The 16,322-nt window shown below is 41.2% G+C and overlaps 1 pseudogene; it reads left to right on the top strand.

Moving 5' to 3' along the window:
* The first annotated feature begins 245 nt into the window (after positions 1-245).
* On the top strand, positions 246-15,809 carry LOC124975208 (PRELI domain containing protein 3B-like; annotated as a pseudogene).
* Positions 15,810-16,322: the final 513 nt, after the last annotated feature.

Raw genomic sequence — 16,322 nt, 5'->3', positions numbered from 1 at the left:
TAGACTTTAAAATAGTAAAACAATTAAAAGAAGCAGTTAGTACATATGGTCCTCAATCAGCCTTTACTATAACCTTAGTAGACACCTTGACGTCATTAAACTTAGTGCCCCAGGACTGGACTAATCTTGCTAGAGCCGCTCTGTCTGGGGGACAATACCTTATGTGGAAGACATCATGGCAAGAAATTTCTGCGGATACCGCCCGCCGAAATGCGGCAGCGGGAAATCCCCAAGTTGATAGGGACATGCTTATGGGTGTGGGACCTTATGAGACTCTTCAAGCGCAGCTTAATTATCATCCAGCAGTCTATGCACAAATTGCTGTAGCTGCAACCAAGTCCTGGAAAACATTACAAGGAGCAGGAGACTTACAAGGCCAGTTGTCAAAAGTAACTCAAGGGAGTAGTGAGCCCTATGCAGATTTTGTGGACAGGCTGATTCAAACAGCATCACGCATCTTCGGAGATGCGGATCAAGCCATGCCCTTAGTAAAACAATTGGCTTACGAACAAGCTAACAAATGGTGTAAGGAGGCTATAAGACCATGGAAAAATAAAGATTTATCCACCTATTTAAAAGTGTGTAGAGATGTAAATGATACTTCAGCACAAAGCAGTGCCTTTGTAGCAGCCATAGATAGACAAACCACCTTGTTGTCTGCCGCACTTGCACAAGCCCAGGGGAGATCCCCTCAAAGAACTAATAAAGAGTCTCTAGGATCATGTTTTGTGTGTGGACAGATGGGACATCTAAAAGCCACTTGTCCAAACAAAAGGCTATTCCTTGCCCAAGGTAGGAACATCTATACAGGGAATAGTTTGGGAACCGGACCTGGGCTATGTCCAAGATGCAAAAAGGGAAATCATTGGAGCAGTGCCTGTCAGTCTATTAGAGATAGGGAGGGTAATTTTCTAGGTCTAAATCCTAAACTCCAAAAAAATGGGAGACAGGGCCCTCCCCGGGGCCCACAACAAATATACAGGGCAATTCAACAAGTTCCCCGACAGTGGTATCCTCCCACAGAGAAGGGGAGCGTAGAGCCACCTCAGGGAGTGCAGGATTGGACATCTGTGCCACCTCCAGATTCATATTAACCCCAGATATGGGGGTACAGATGATTGATACTGACTGGCATGAAAAAATCCCACAAAACAGTGTAGGACTATTGTTAGGCAGAAGTTCTTCAACATTAAAAGGACTTATAGTACACTCAGGAGTTATTGATCCTGATTTTACTGGACAAATAAAAGCTTTAGTCTCTTCACCAAAAGGAATTACGGTCATCTCTCCAGGGGATCGTATTGCACAAATGCTTGTGCTACCCAGTCAACATTCTTTATGGCCCAGTAAAAATATAAATAGAGGACAAGGAGGTTTTGGATCAACAGGAACTACTTTAATAAATCTTACTATGGATATGGGACAGAGGCCCCTCCTAAAATTAAAAGTGGGAAATATGGAATTTACAGGTCTATTAGATACAGGAGCAGACAAAAGTATTATTAGTGCAGTGGTCTGGCCAAAACACTGGCCATTGATCACAGCAGCTCAGAGCTTGAGGGGCTTAGGAGTAGCGGAAAGCCCCAATCAAAGTGCTTCCTCACTATCATGGAAGGATACAGAGGGACATACAGGAATATTCCAGCCATATGTCTGTAATGTTCCTATTAGTTTATGGGGACGAGATGTCCTGCAGCAAATGGACATGAAACTCACCACTGATCAGATCTACCAAGGGACTCCTGTAAAAAATATGCTACAAAACATGAACTATAATGGTAAAAAAGGATTAGGAGGACATAGTCAAGGATTTACCCAATCACTGCCCTTACTCCCACCAAAGAACGATTCTCATGGGCTGGGTTTTTCCTAGGGGCCACTGATAAACCATCAATCCCTATAGTATGGAAAGATGATAAGCCTCGCTGGATTCTGCAGTGACCCCTAACAAAAGAGAAACTAGAGGCAGCTCATAAGTTGGTACAAGAGCAGGTACAAGCAGGTCATTTACAACATTCTACTTCTCCGTGGAATACTCCAATATTCTTAATAAAGAAAAAATCAGGAAAATGGAGGTTATTACATGATTTAAGAGCCATAAATGAACAAATGTACCCTATGGGACCTATCCAATGTGGACTCCCTCTTGTCACTGCGCTACCAAAAAGTTGGCCTACTATTATTTTGGATTTAAAAGATTGTTTTTTCTCTCTACCCCTATACAAAGATGATTGTTGGAGATTTGCCTTTACTTTGCCCTCTCTTAATCACACTCAACCTGATCAGAGATTTGAATGGACCGTGTTGCCTCAAGGTATGGCCAACAGTCCTACTATATGTCAAATATACGTAGATAAAGCGTTAACAACTACTAGACAAAAGTTTAAGAGATTATTGATTTATCATTATATGGATGACATACTTATTTGCCATCCAGAAAAAGAAGTATTATTAGAAGCATTACAATTTATAACTCAAGCATTAGAAAAAAGAGGATTAGTGATAGCCCCTGAAAAATTACAATTGGAAGAGATCCAAGAATATCTGGGCACAGAACTCACTGCTACTACAGTCAGACCATTAAGGTTGACCATTAGGACAGATCAATTGAATACCTTGAATGATTTTCAGAAACTCTTAGGTGATATTAACTGGATCAGATCCTATTTAAAATTATCCACGGGGGAATTAAAACCTTTATTCGATATATTAAAAGTGATCCTGACTTGAATTCTTCTAGGAAACTTACTCCCGAAGCACGGATATCCTTACAGCTAGTAGAGAATAGACTTCAGCAGTGTTACGTTGATCGTTGTGATCCTACTCAACCATTAAATTTAATCATAATCTCAGAGAAACATGCCCCTTTTGGCATAGTTTGGCAAGGAGGACCTCTACAAAGTATAAATCTTCCTAGCTCTCCAGCTAAAACATTACAATCATATCCCCAAGCTATTGCTCAGGTAATATTCAAGGGAATAGAATCTTGCATTACTGTTTTTGGAATCCATCCGTCTATTATTATAACTCCTTATTCCACTCAGCAAATTAAATGGCTAATTAATAATGATGATGATTGGTCAGTATTATATTGTTCCACCTCAGCTCAGTTCGATAACCATTATCCCCAACATCCCTGGATTCAATTCTGTAAAAATACTCCCATAATTTTCCCAAAAGTAACTAGTGCCCAGCCTCTTAAAAACTGTGTAACCATTTTTACTGATGGCTCCAAAAATGGAGTGGGTACAGTACTTATCAGTAAACAACTTCACACCATAATAGTTCCACCCAACTCCGCACAAGTTACTGAACTTGCAGCTGTAATATTAGCCTTTAAATTAGCAGATAATCAGCTATTCAACCTCCTATCTGATAGCTTATATGTTGTCAACGCTTCACATGTTCTTGAAACAGTACCCCTTATTTCTTCCACGTCCACTGTAGCCTTTTATTTTATCACGTTACAAAACCTTATTCTACAGCGTAAACATCCATTCTATGTAGGACATATTAGAGCTCATTCTAATTTACCAGGACCTTTGGCCAATGCTAATGACTTGGTAGATATGGCCACCAAATCAATTTTTGTTTTTTATATAGAGGAACAAGCAAAACTCTTTCATGAAAAATTCCATGTAAATTCCACTACCTTGAGGAGAAAATTTCCTATCTCTAAATGTATGGCTCGACAAATAGTAAAAAATTGTCAACATTGTGCTCCTTTAATCCCAGTACAATCCTTTGGAGTTAACCCCAGGGAACTGCTACCTAATCATATTTGGCAAATGGATGTAACCCATATTCCTGAATTTGGTACTGTCAAGTATGTACATGTGTCAGTAGACACTGCTTCAGGGGTCATTATGGCTTCCGCTCATTCCAGAGAAAAGGTAAAAGATGTCATTCAACACTGCCTACTAGCATTTGCTGGCTGGGGCATACCTAAAGTTATTAAAACAGATAATGGCCCTGCTTATACTTCCAAAAGCTTTTGGTTGTTTCTACAAACATTTAACATCCAATCAGTCACTGGCATCCCCTATAATCCTCAGGGACAAGGCATTGTAGAAAGAACACATCTTACCTTAAAAAATTGTTTAAATAAACAAAAAGGGGGAATAGGAGCCTCCTACAAGTCTCCTAAAGATAAACTTAATTTAGTTCTCTTTATTCTAAATTTTTTAACCTTGGATAGGGACGGCCACTCTGCAGCTGATCGGCATTATAATCCCCATGATACTCCTCAAGTATGGGTAAAATGGAAAGACATCCTGACAGGTTGTTGGAAAGGACCGGACCCAGTCCTTCGTTGGGTCCGAGGGTCTGTTTGTATCTTCCCACAGGATCAACAGACTCCAGTCTGGATCCCAGAAAGGCTGATCAGCGTTGTACAACATGCAAGTGATGCTGCTCCTCCTTGCAGTGATGAGCCTGAGCCTTCCCTCAATAACAAAAACTCAGACGGAAAGGCAAACCGGGACCTATGGGCTATTGTTAGAGCCTGGCCATATCTTTTACTTCTAACTAACATATTTTTTTCCTTTCCCCCCCCCATTTCCCACCATTTCTTCTACAGGTCTGTTAACTCTACCGATAATTTCTCAAATCATACTGTTCTTGATCGCCCAACTCCTGAAAAACCCTTTCGATAACTGGCTATTTTTCATTTCTAGACAAAGATATACCGATCTACAGCCTTTCTTTGCCTTAACAGGAGGAACCTTTGCACTTTGCCGATGGAATTATGCTGCAGATCAGATCCAGAGTAGGACAACTCGTTCTGCTGACCTTAACTGTACCAGAAATATTGCCTTTCCTCCCATGTCAGCTTGTGTATTTTCTCCTTTTATGTTTCTGCTAACTGGTACTTCTAATAACACAACTTTTAACTGCTCACTAACCGTGTGCTATTTCTCACAATGCTGGAATGGTTCTTTTGCCACCTGTGCAATTCTGATGTGCATTCCTACCTTTCTACCAGTCCCAGTTTCTGTTACAGATACAGAATTGCCAGTGCTATTATCAAGAAACAGAAGAGACTTTGGCATCACAGTAGCTGTGATCATTGCCATTGCAGCTTCTGCAGCAGCAGCATTGACACAACCACATAGTAACAACAATTACCTGGCCGAAAATACAGCTGCAGCCTTACAGACTATAGAGACCCTAAACCAGCATTTAACAACAGGCTTACCTCTTGTAAATCAAAGAATGGACTTACTACGAGAACCAGTGGATATCTTGCAAGAACTTTTAGGATTGGGATGCGTTTATTCCTTAAGAACTGTTTGTGTTACCCCTATTGTATATGATAATTCCAGCACCGTGGCTGGGTTATCTAGAAAATTGTCAGCCTATTTTAACAATTTGATGGTATTATTTCAAAACCGAGAGCTGAAATTGTCAAAGCTAATTCTACTAGGGTGCATATTGTTTCTGTATCTAATATGGTTAAATAGTTTTTTCTATTTGTGGCTTTTTCAAACAATGGGCAGGCTTAAGAGCTATGATAGTGCTCCTCTGCCTTGGCTCCCTTCTCTTCATTTGTTTTGGCATGCACCTACAAGACAGCCAACAGAGAGATCGGATTATCTTTCATCAGGCCATGACCGCCCTAAAGGCCGGCAGCTCCCCACAAGTATGGCTCTCGATGCTGGACCGGTAGTCAGAGATGGGTAATGAAGGAGGTGGCTATGTACCAACCTAAGACAGGAGCTGCAGCATGCTCTGCAGACTCTGATGACGGGTAAGGACATATGCTGACCACTCAACCTAAGACAGACACGGTCCCGAGCCTTAAATTTATAATAAAGAAGGGGGAACTGTCGGGGTACCCGGGACTCCCAGCCTTGGGCACGGTCAAGATGGCGCCTGGCGCTGAGCCAAAAGCGGTTGGCTATACAGTATTAGCTAGTTAACAATGTGATTAGTGCATGCCTCTCTCGTGTGCCTATTCTATACCTACAGCTGTTCGCCGTTTACCTCATGTACTCTCCCTTGATTGGTTGAAGTGTATATAAGCTTGGTAACTTCCTGGGAGGGGGGGTAGAAGCGAGGAAGAAGAGTGCGAAGCAGGCGTGAGCCGAGCAGGAGAAGCGGAGCGGCCGAAGCAGGCGTGAGCCGAGCGGGAGAAGCGGAGCGACCGGAGCAGGCGAGAGTTAAGCAGAGGGAAAGAGAGCGAGAGAAAGAAAAGAGAGAAAGGGATAGAAAAGAGGGAAAGAAAGGAAGACTGTGCACAATAAACTTCCAAAGCTTCAGACGTTTGTCGTGTCTCTCTCTGCGGGCAGAGGGAACGCGATAGCAGTCTGCCCAGAGGATGCTACCTCTCTATAGTGTTTGTTTTCTCTTCTTCCAGAAGTAGCTCCTGATTTTATCTGGTATCTCCCCCTGAATTTCACCCCATGTTGGGTGCGTGGGGCAGGTGACAAGGCCTAAGAAGTCACAGCATGGGAGCTCCCTAAACAAGGAGGCACTTATTCTCCCAAATTGGCTTGAGTTGGCCCAGACAGATTAAGAGGCCCACAAATGACTGGTAGAAAGTAAGCATGGAAAGCTTATTGTCATCTTTTGTCTACAGGGGAGACCATAAAATGGAATGGGAACTGAGAGAGAAAAAGACATTGGATCACTGACACCTGCTGTGCCTGCATTCAGAACTACCCACAGGGTTTTTACTTGTAAAAGAACAACCCCCACACACACACAATACCTTTGCCTATGTTAGAGTTGGTTTTCTGTCACTTGAAACCAAGAGTATCAGCAGGGAACAACAGAAGATTAAATCTCTAAAACAATCAAATAACCGAAATAATAAATGTGCAAATAAACTAAACAGATGCTTCTCAAAAGAAGAAATACATATGACCAAGAAATATATAAAAATTGTTCAACATCTTTACCAATTAGAGAAAGGAAAATCAAAACTATATTGAGATTTTACCTCACACAAGTCAGAATGGCAGTCATCAAAAATAAAAACAATAAATGTTGCAGAGAATGTGAAGAAAAAGAAAAACTTTCATACAGTTGGCAGGAATGTAAGTTAGTGCAACCACTATGGAAATGAATATGGGTGCTCCTCAAAAGACTGGATGTGAAACCACCATATGACCCAGCTGTACCGCTCTTCACTATTTATCCTGAAGAACTGAGGCCATGATGCTACAGTGGAACAAACATACATATCCATGTTTATAGCAACACATTTCACAATAGCCAAAATATAAAACCAGTCTGTGTCCATCAATAGATGAATGGATACAGAAAATGTGGTATATGTATACAATGTAGTTTTGCACATCCATAAAGAAAACTGAACATATGTCTTTGCAGGAAAATAGATGAAACTAGAGAACATCATGTTAAGGTAAATAAGTCAAACCCAGAAGGTTAAGGGTTATATGTTATATATGAAAGATAGAGAGAGAAAAGAAAACAAAGCAGGGGGTAGATCTTCTAAAAATCAAAGAAAGATCAGTAGTGAAAAGGGACCAAGGTGTGGGATGTAGGGAGGGAGGAGGAAAGTGCTGGGGATTGATATTAGCCAAATTATATTGTTATATTGAATGCATGTATTAATATGTCACAACAAATTCTAGCATTATGTACAACTGACACCAGTCTTCAAAATCAGGATTGGGTCCTTGTTCCTCCTCTGTTGAAAATTAAACCCCCAAGAAATGCCAAGGCAAGAAAAGTTTTATTTAAAGAATAGAAGAGAGAGAGAGAGAGAGAGAGAGAGAGAGAGAGAGAGAGAGAGAGAGAGAGAGAGAGAGCACACTCTGGAAAAGAGTTCAGTGCTGATGCTCAAGGGAGTGGGGATGAATTTTCTCTTTTTAAATTTTACGTTTTATTTTTTCTCATATCCTCTTCATCCTCTTCACCTCTTATCTTGCCTCTGTGACCAAAGATGATCAAAAGGGCAGGAAGATAGTCAACCAGGTGATGATTGCCTGTATTGGAGGATGTGATCCTTCCTCTCACCCAGGGGTTGTTAGCAATTAGTTGATGGTTAGTGATATCTACCCATCTCCCTTTCTTTGGTAATCAACTATTTGTTCTTTGCCCTGGTCTCACAACTATAATGCACCAATGAAAAATGTGATGAAAAAAGTTTGTTTATACAAGCTTTGAGAATGACCTAATACTGCTCACATGTTGGAGCATGACTTTAGACAGTCCCAGAGAGTGTGTCTGCCTTCATGGACCCCTCCCTATTCAAAGAAAGTTAAAAGTTTATATTTTGCTACTGAGCTGGTATGTAGATGAATATAATCCAGGACAGAATGTATTTATTTATTTTTCTTAGGACTTCAAAATAAAACATTTCCATGCAATGTAGGCACTCTGCCTACTGTGTCCAATGGATAAGTCAACTCTGAAAGTGCTTGCTTTTTTCTGTATTACATATAACATTTTTGTCAGTGAGCATACATTTGAAACCAAAACTTTCTATTTTCAGGAAATCATTTTTCACTAGATCTACAGTGCATATTAAGAACCACCTCAACTGAGGCATAATTCTTGAGTGAATAGAACAGGAATAGCTCTGTGGATTTCTGTTGGTGGGGTTTCAGAGCAACAATAACTTCTGACAGATGCAAATGTAGTTGCAGTTTGATTGTGCCAAACAGGATGGAAGGGAGTAGCTCAGAGCACTGCTCACCTTTGATTGGCTAAATCCAGTTTTCTTATTGGACCCAGCATTGACCAGAACCCATGTGTTGGAGACTGCAGGCAGGAAATGATCATCATATGAAATCATGCTGGTTGCACAGCACAGAGGCTTCCCCTTTGTACTGGTAAACCTCTAGCATGAAAGGCATCACATGTAAATCTTTGCAAAAAAGTAATAAAAAATTATGTCTATCTTATAAAGTCACCTAAAACCTGACCTCAGGAAATATAAATGATGAGAATCCTGGCATCATTGATCATTTGCAAGTTCAAGTGGGAAACAAGGGCACTTGATGCTCAGAAATGGGTCCAAATTTATCTCCTGGTAAACCTATTTGCTAAAGTGTGATAAGGGCAAAGACACTCCTAGTGTTTACCCCTATTCTTACATTTTCTACCTTTGACTCTTCCTGAAAGAGCTGTAGACTGAGGCCCCTGAAATCTTGACAGTGTATCTGGAGCAAGATCAATGCAGATCATGAGAATCTTCAAATGTTTAATGTTACTGAACTGGTGACTTCTGGGAAATTGAGACAGTGCAAAGGCTCCCCTTCTAACCCCAATTCTTGTGATCAGGTCAGAAAGACTTCAGAAATATCACTCAGAGTAATAGGCATGAGTTTATTGAATGGATAGGACAAGGGAAAAGGACACTCTCAAGGAAGAGAGTGAGTCCTCTCAGAAATGAGAGAGACTGTGTGCCTCTTCTGCACTCTAGTTTCATTAGAAGTTCCTAGAGAAATTTCCAGAGAGTCCCAACAATGTCCACATCATGATTTTTGACTGATAGCTTAATGATTTCAGACTGTCAAGTCCCCACTGCCACAACTCTAGGTGACTTTCACCTATGCTTATGGGTTCTTATTTAATTCTTAACCAAAAATTCTTACAGATTATATGATTAGAAGGAATTGTCTTTATCATCATGAGTTTTGGCATCTGGCCTGTGGAAAGGGTCACTAAAATCTTACTTCCTTATGAACATTATTTCAGGACTGTATTTTTCCTGCAGAAAACAGGTAGTTTCCTGAAGAATATGACATATCCTGTCCACCTAGGCCTGGTAGGGTTGCAGGTAAATTGCTTCTTGTCCACCTAGGCCTGGTAGGGTTGCAGGTAAATTGCTTCTTGAAAAAGAAAGCAAGTGGGGATCAGCACAGTGGGCCCACTTTATAAAATTATTTTCTTAACTTCATATTCTCACATCTGTCTGTCCCCTATCATTTAAGAAGAAACCATTCTAAGTTATGCTATGGTTGAATGGGCTTTTAAGAGTGGGTCCCAGACCAACTGAGTTTCACCAGAGAACTTGATAGCAATGCAGATTCTCAAGCTACACCCCAGACCTGCAGTATCAGATGCAGGGATCCTAATTTTCATGATCCTTCCAGGTACACACTTGCAGCTGACCACCTGTTTTTGTCTTTCCTCCAAGAACACAATCTTTTTCACCACTTTGAAAAAACACTTTTTATGATGACCTCACTGACTGTCACTCCAGGCAGACAGAATTCCAGGGTTAGTCAGTTCCAGCCTAGGAACTATGAGATATAAGAGGCTGCACAAGCTGTTTCCTAGCACCCAGGAGTCCAGAGAATCCTTTTGCAGTGTCCCCTTTAGGATCCCAAACCACACCCAAGCTTAACAGTCAAAACCCTGTAAATGTTTTGACTTTTACTTCTCTTCCAGAGGTGGAAGCATTAGCTAATCTATTGCTTAAGAAGCTCTGAAAGCCCTGTCATTGCACTGTGATGATGATGGGGAGGACTACAATTGAGAGGACCACATTTTTCTTATATGGAAGTTCCTGGGTCATGGTGTGCAGAACCCTGCAGTTTCCCCTGGAGACCACTAAATGATGAGAGTGCACTTTTCTGCAAAAACTGAAGGGCACTCTGCAGTCGGCCTTCTGACTTCTCTGAGCCCCATCAGAGTCCCTTAAGTGTCAGTAGGCTGAGGACGGTTTTACTGTGGTGTCCAGGAAGTGATATGTAGCCAGGGGCATTGATTGGAGGGAGCAATGACCTTGGTACTGCAGCAGGAAAATCCTTTAGAATTTTACAGGTCCTAGCCTGCATGCACATTAAGCTGACCATCTTCCCATAGTTCTTAGTCCTGGGAATGGCAGAGCTCTGGTCACAGGCTCTGATAATACCAATCAGTAGAAGGAGATGTCATAAAATCACAACAGGCCATTTTATTCTCATGGGAAGTCTAATCTGATTGTAAGAACACCCAAGAAAGAAAATTATCTGACTTTTATGATGCTTTAAAGTGTTCATTGGAAAGGAAATGGAAAGAAAACTAGTCCAAGTCTAGTTCTACTCCACATTATTGTGGGCCTTTGCTCCTGTTCCTCTTCTGTGACCCAAGTTTGCAGCCACCACCAAAGAAATTATGTGCATTAGAAATAGTGCTTGCACAATTTCCACTTTCCAGGTACAGTGACCTTCCTCCCCTCCCGTCTCTTGCAGTCCTTCCTATTCCTCAGCACAAAGGATGGGGAAAGCCTACCAGAATGCAGAGAACTGGGTGGGCTCCCAGGACCCAGACCCAGGGACTCAGCTATGAATGCAATTGTCCTGACTCTTTTGAGAAGCTTTGCAAGTTTGGGGTTCTTGGAATGGTACCTTTCATTTTTTTTTTAAATCTGGTATGTTAAGACTCACCAAAACAGATTTGACTCTCCAAGACTTCTACAGTTTCCATAAACAGTTGCACCAGGCCATATGGGAAGTAGCAGTGTTGGTCAGGAGGCAGAGAGTGTGGAAGTTGAGAGAGAACTTGGGAAAAAGACTTCTTTTATTTCTTCAGGAAGAAAAGAGGAGGCAGCATAAGCATGTTTAGGATTAGTATGTTTCAATAATTTCAGTGGACTCTAATAGAAAAGGCCATCCCTTGTTCTCTGGGACCTGGACTTGGTATGAATAAGGCAATCAAATAGTGTCACAAGAGTTTGGAAGACCAATAGGGAGGGAATTGGTGGTGTGGGACCTGGATTGTTTTGTGTAAGGTGAATATGCTGGAGAGATGGCTGACTCTCTATGAATTAGCTATCTCCAGGAAGGCATGTCCTGGGTTCAGTGCCATATGTCTGTAATTCAAGTGACTCAAGTAACTGAGGCAGGAGGTCAGTCTGAGCCATTTTGTAAGACTCTACCTTAAAATAAAATTTAAAAAAGGGGCTGGGGATTTAGTTCAGTTGTAGGTGAATTGTAGAATGCTCCTGGGTTCAATCTGAATAACCATCCCCAATGCACGCACACATCTGCACACACACACTCACTCACACACAAAATAGCATAGGAGAGCAAGACCTTCAGGGTCATAAAAGTCCCAGTGTCAAAGAGAAAGTGTACCAACAATAAATGGCATGGTTAATGGAAGTAGTTTCCATTCCCAGAAAGAAAGTGTAACTCTGCAGGTGCTTCTAGTTCCATATGGACTGGTGCCTCCAGTCCAGGATCTATGTTTACGGTCTTTCAGATCACATGCTTCATATACCAGACTCCTGAGTGATCGCAGAGCACCAGGAGTCTTTCATTTTAATGGAGAACCTTCCAGTTTAAAATAAAGTTTAGCCAGCAGAGCAGAGAATGCAGATGCTTTACAACAAACTGTCTTTTTATCCTCAATCTGGAGCAAGCACAGGATGCTTGGGACAAGGACAGACTCCTCAGAGAGAAGAGGGCGGTGGGCAGGATTTGCAAAATATTATTTCTCACTGGAGTTTATATTTTCTCTAATAACAACTTGAAAGAGGAAGTGAAGCACCTTGCAGATCACTCTGAATGTATGGGATCAGAAGTCCATGGGTTTTCTTTGGAGTTGGCATGAGACCTGCTCAGGTCACCAGCTCCAGTATGGGGCAGTGGACTCCAGTGGCCCTGCATGTCAATTTGTGTGTGTGTGTTTGTGTGTGTGTGTGTGTGTGTGTGTGTGTGTGTGTGTGTGAGTGTGCATGCAGGTGAAGCGCTTGATGACTCATTGTGCATGCTTGGAATAGAAGAGGAAAGACTACTTTCTCAATAGAGGGTTACTACTTACAAGGAATCTTGCCTGATATTCAAGGAGGGGTTTCTGGCTTCACATCAACAACTGGACTTGGACTGGGAAACTTTTGTTAGAATGACCAAACTCATTGACACAGAGACTGTAGCACAAGAAGCAGGCCCAAATTATTAATTCCCTTGCCCCCAGGTTTTAAGATGTCATGTGTCTTCCTCTCCCACTTCTTTTTCCTCTCTTCCTCACTTACTCTAAAATAATCACTGTTCTTGAAGCACTGGGGACAAAATAATGAGCCAGAAAAGACACAGTGCCTTCCTGATTTATGATCTATACCAGGGTTCCTGAGCTTCAGCATGATTAATATGAGAGAATAGATGCTTTTCTGTGTTGGGGGACTTTCCTATATATGATGATGTGCTTAGTAACATCCAAGGTCCCTGCCTAATAGATAACTTAGCACAGACACCTGCAATTTTTATATTTATAAATGCCCATAGAAAGGCCCAATGTCCCCTTGAAGTGACTACTTCCCTAATTGACAACTGAGGCAGACAGCTAAGTTCCCACCTGCAGCGGAGTTTGCACAGATGTCTCTGTGACTACATGAGGTCTACTCAGGTGTCTGTTAGTGTCTGGATTAGCAGGACTTGCAGTGGGCTTTAGTATATGTATTTTGTGAGACAGTTATTAACCATAGGCTACCAAATAAAACCCTGGTCAAGAGAGGATTCATCTTAATATCATGGTAGGTTATCATGGAGGCATTTCAGTGGCAGCAAAAATCAGAAGCCAGCAAAGGTATCTGAGAAAAATTTAAAGGTGAAAGTATTCTTCCCTGTTTTTCCCTTTCAGTTTTTCCTTCACCTTGACATAACTCCATGATGAGAGGATGAGCCTGTTTGATGGCAGGCCTGCATCCTAAAGTTTCTTTTCACATAAAATTACAAGTCTTCCTGTGTCTCTTTAGCCCCTTAAATAGGAGGCAAAAAGTGTAAATGGCTTTATTTGTGACTGAAGCAGGGGTGAGCCTCGGCTTTTGACAAATTTACCCAACACTTGTTAAAGGCATATCTGCTGCTTCCCATAACATCTCACAGAATGGTACCTTCTGATTCTGGAATCCAGTACAGAAGTTAATCTCAACATCCATGCTTGTTCCTCCCCCTGTTTAGCTGAGGTTCTTTCTCTGCTCCTCTGTACAGTATTGATAATTAAATTAATAAAACTGTTATGATTCAGATATGAAGTGTCTCCCAAAAGTTCATGTGGGAGACAATGCAAGAAAATTTAAAGGTAAAATTATTTGGATATGAGAACCTTACTCTAATAATCTGATTAATCCTCTTGAATAAAATAACTGGGTTTTTTCATGAACTCTTCTTTTCTATTCTCTCATAATGTAGAGAGCATTCAAATATTGGGACAAGAAGTTCTACCAGCCATCTCCCTATGCATGCATATAAACATTGCATTCTTTACTATCAGATCTAAGTTTTGTGACTCCTTTTCCTCCATGGCAATTCTCAAGGAGCTAACTGCTTCTTTGGTGTTCTCTCACTGCTCCCTGCAGGGAAGTTTTATAGCATTAATTATACTGTTCTGTAGGTGTCATTCTCAGTTTGCTTATATATTCTGCAAGGCTGCTTCCTATGGAGGAGAGAATAAGTCATTCTTCTGTATGAGTTCATTGTTGAGTGAAATAAAATGACAGAAACCGCAAAACCTGCTTTTAAGCTAGTCTACATGGAAATAACTTTGATAGTTGCCATCATATTATTTTTTTATATAAAATACTTTTATTTTAGATATGCAATAAAGCTATTTCAGGATCTGCTAATTTAAAGCAAGCAACTGTATACAGATAACAAAAGTAACAACTTGCTACAGCTCAGCATACAGCATCCAAAGCAAACAGGCATGACAAGATGTACATTTGTGCAGCATTAAAACCAGATGAACAAAATATTGCAGGGCAGGGGGAGGGATAGAGGGAAAATCTGTAAATAAAACATCAGGGATCTCCAATGCTTTAAATGTAGTTCATGACAGCAAGAATGGTAAGAATAGAAATAACAGATATATAAACCTACCTAATACAAAGTTTGCTGGTAGGTCTTTCAGTGGTAAACCTGTTGAGTATCTTCTGCAATTATTCTGTAATGACAACTTATTGAACTCAGTCTTAAACCTCTCTAGATATAAATAATGAATAATTTGGTACATTTCCTCTTATAATAAACTTTGTTGCAAGTTTTATTACAAGCATATACAGTACTGATCAATGTTAAAAATGTTTATATCCAGAAACATAAAACTATAATTAATAAAGTACTAAATGTTTAAATGAAGACAACATATTAGGAAACCTTTAATTAGGAAAATACAAATATTTAAGGGATCTCACTTTGGGATATTCTCTCTTGGGGCCTGATGGCTCCTGAACACTATATGACCCACTGGGTACATGTGGGGTGGGACAGTGCCTGGGTGACTCACTGTCCCCCAGCATAGCTGGGACAGGGATTGGGCTGTCTGCACCAGGAAGCTCTGGACCTTGGAGCATGTCTTCAACCACCCATAGGAAACAGTTATAATAGCTGAAATGCATAAATATTCAAACCCTATGAACTTCAATGTAGTTGGAGTTGATATGCTGGACAGACATATAGATCACTCTGGAAAGCTGTGCAGCCACAGACTTTTCAGCTTACCATGGGGAATTTCTTCCAACTTGAAGTCTTTCATTGATGTAACAAGAATCAAAACATCTTCAAGAACATTCTGTAGTTGATCCTGTAGAGAAATCAATGAAACTTAAAACTACTAATATTTCTTTTACAAATATTTCAGGGGATGAGAGACTTACATAAAAATCACATCCTTAAAACCCATAAAAGACTGTTCTGATTCAGGAAGCCTTAATCTCTGTGCAGGGAGATAGCTTTAGCAGTTACCTGGAAGGGTTGATGGCAAGTACGATATCTTCCAATGATGGTAAAGCCTGAGAAGCAATGGAATGGATAATATATAAACTAAATGCTGAGATCAAAGAGTTGACAGCTTTGGCAAGAAGAAGCATAAGAATACTGATGGTGGTGGCAGCATTTGAAGAGAAATAAAAGTCAGGATATATCAGGTCCCCAGGTCTCTCCAAGCAGACAATGTATTTGTTTGTCATTTAAAAACTACAACTGGAGGTTTCAAGATGGCAAACTAGAGGGCGGCTGCATTTCATGTTGCTCCAGGATGCAGGATTCAAAAGAGGAAATAGTGAGAAACTTGGGACCAACTCAAAGACACCGGGTGAGTCTCTCCCATTGGGGAGGCATCCCAGATGTGGCGGTAGCCCTGAAACGCAGGGAACTTTGTGAAGTACAGTTGCCCGGTGAGACACCCCTCCCCCCACTGGAGCGGTAAACATGGACCACTGGGAACATTGTAGAGGTGGCTGCTCAGCACAGGGCTTGGACTCGGAGCAACCACTGGGGCTCTGGACGGCTGCCTGAGGAGGAGCTGCATGGTGAGCTGTCTGGACACAGAGTGATCACTTCTGAACACCGGGGGATTGCCTGGAGAAAAAGGAGAAGCGTGGTGGGTCACTTGGTCTAGGAATGACTGCATCAGAGCTACAG

Source organism: Sciurus carolinensis, unplaced genomic scaffold (genome assembly GCF_902686445.1).
Source record: "Sciurus carolinensis unplaced genomic scaffold, mSciCar1.2, whole genome shotgun sequence".
Classification (NCBI taxonomy): domain Eukaryota; kingdom Metazoa; phylum Chordata; class Mammalia; order Rodentia; family Sciuridae; genus Sciurus; species Sciurus carolinensis.
This window is presented reverse-complemented; position numbering and strand designations above follow the sequence as displayed.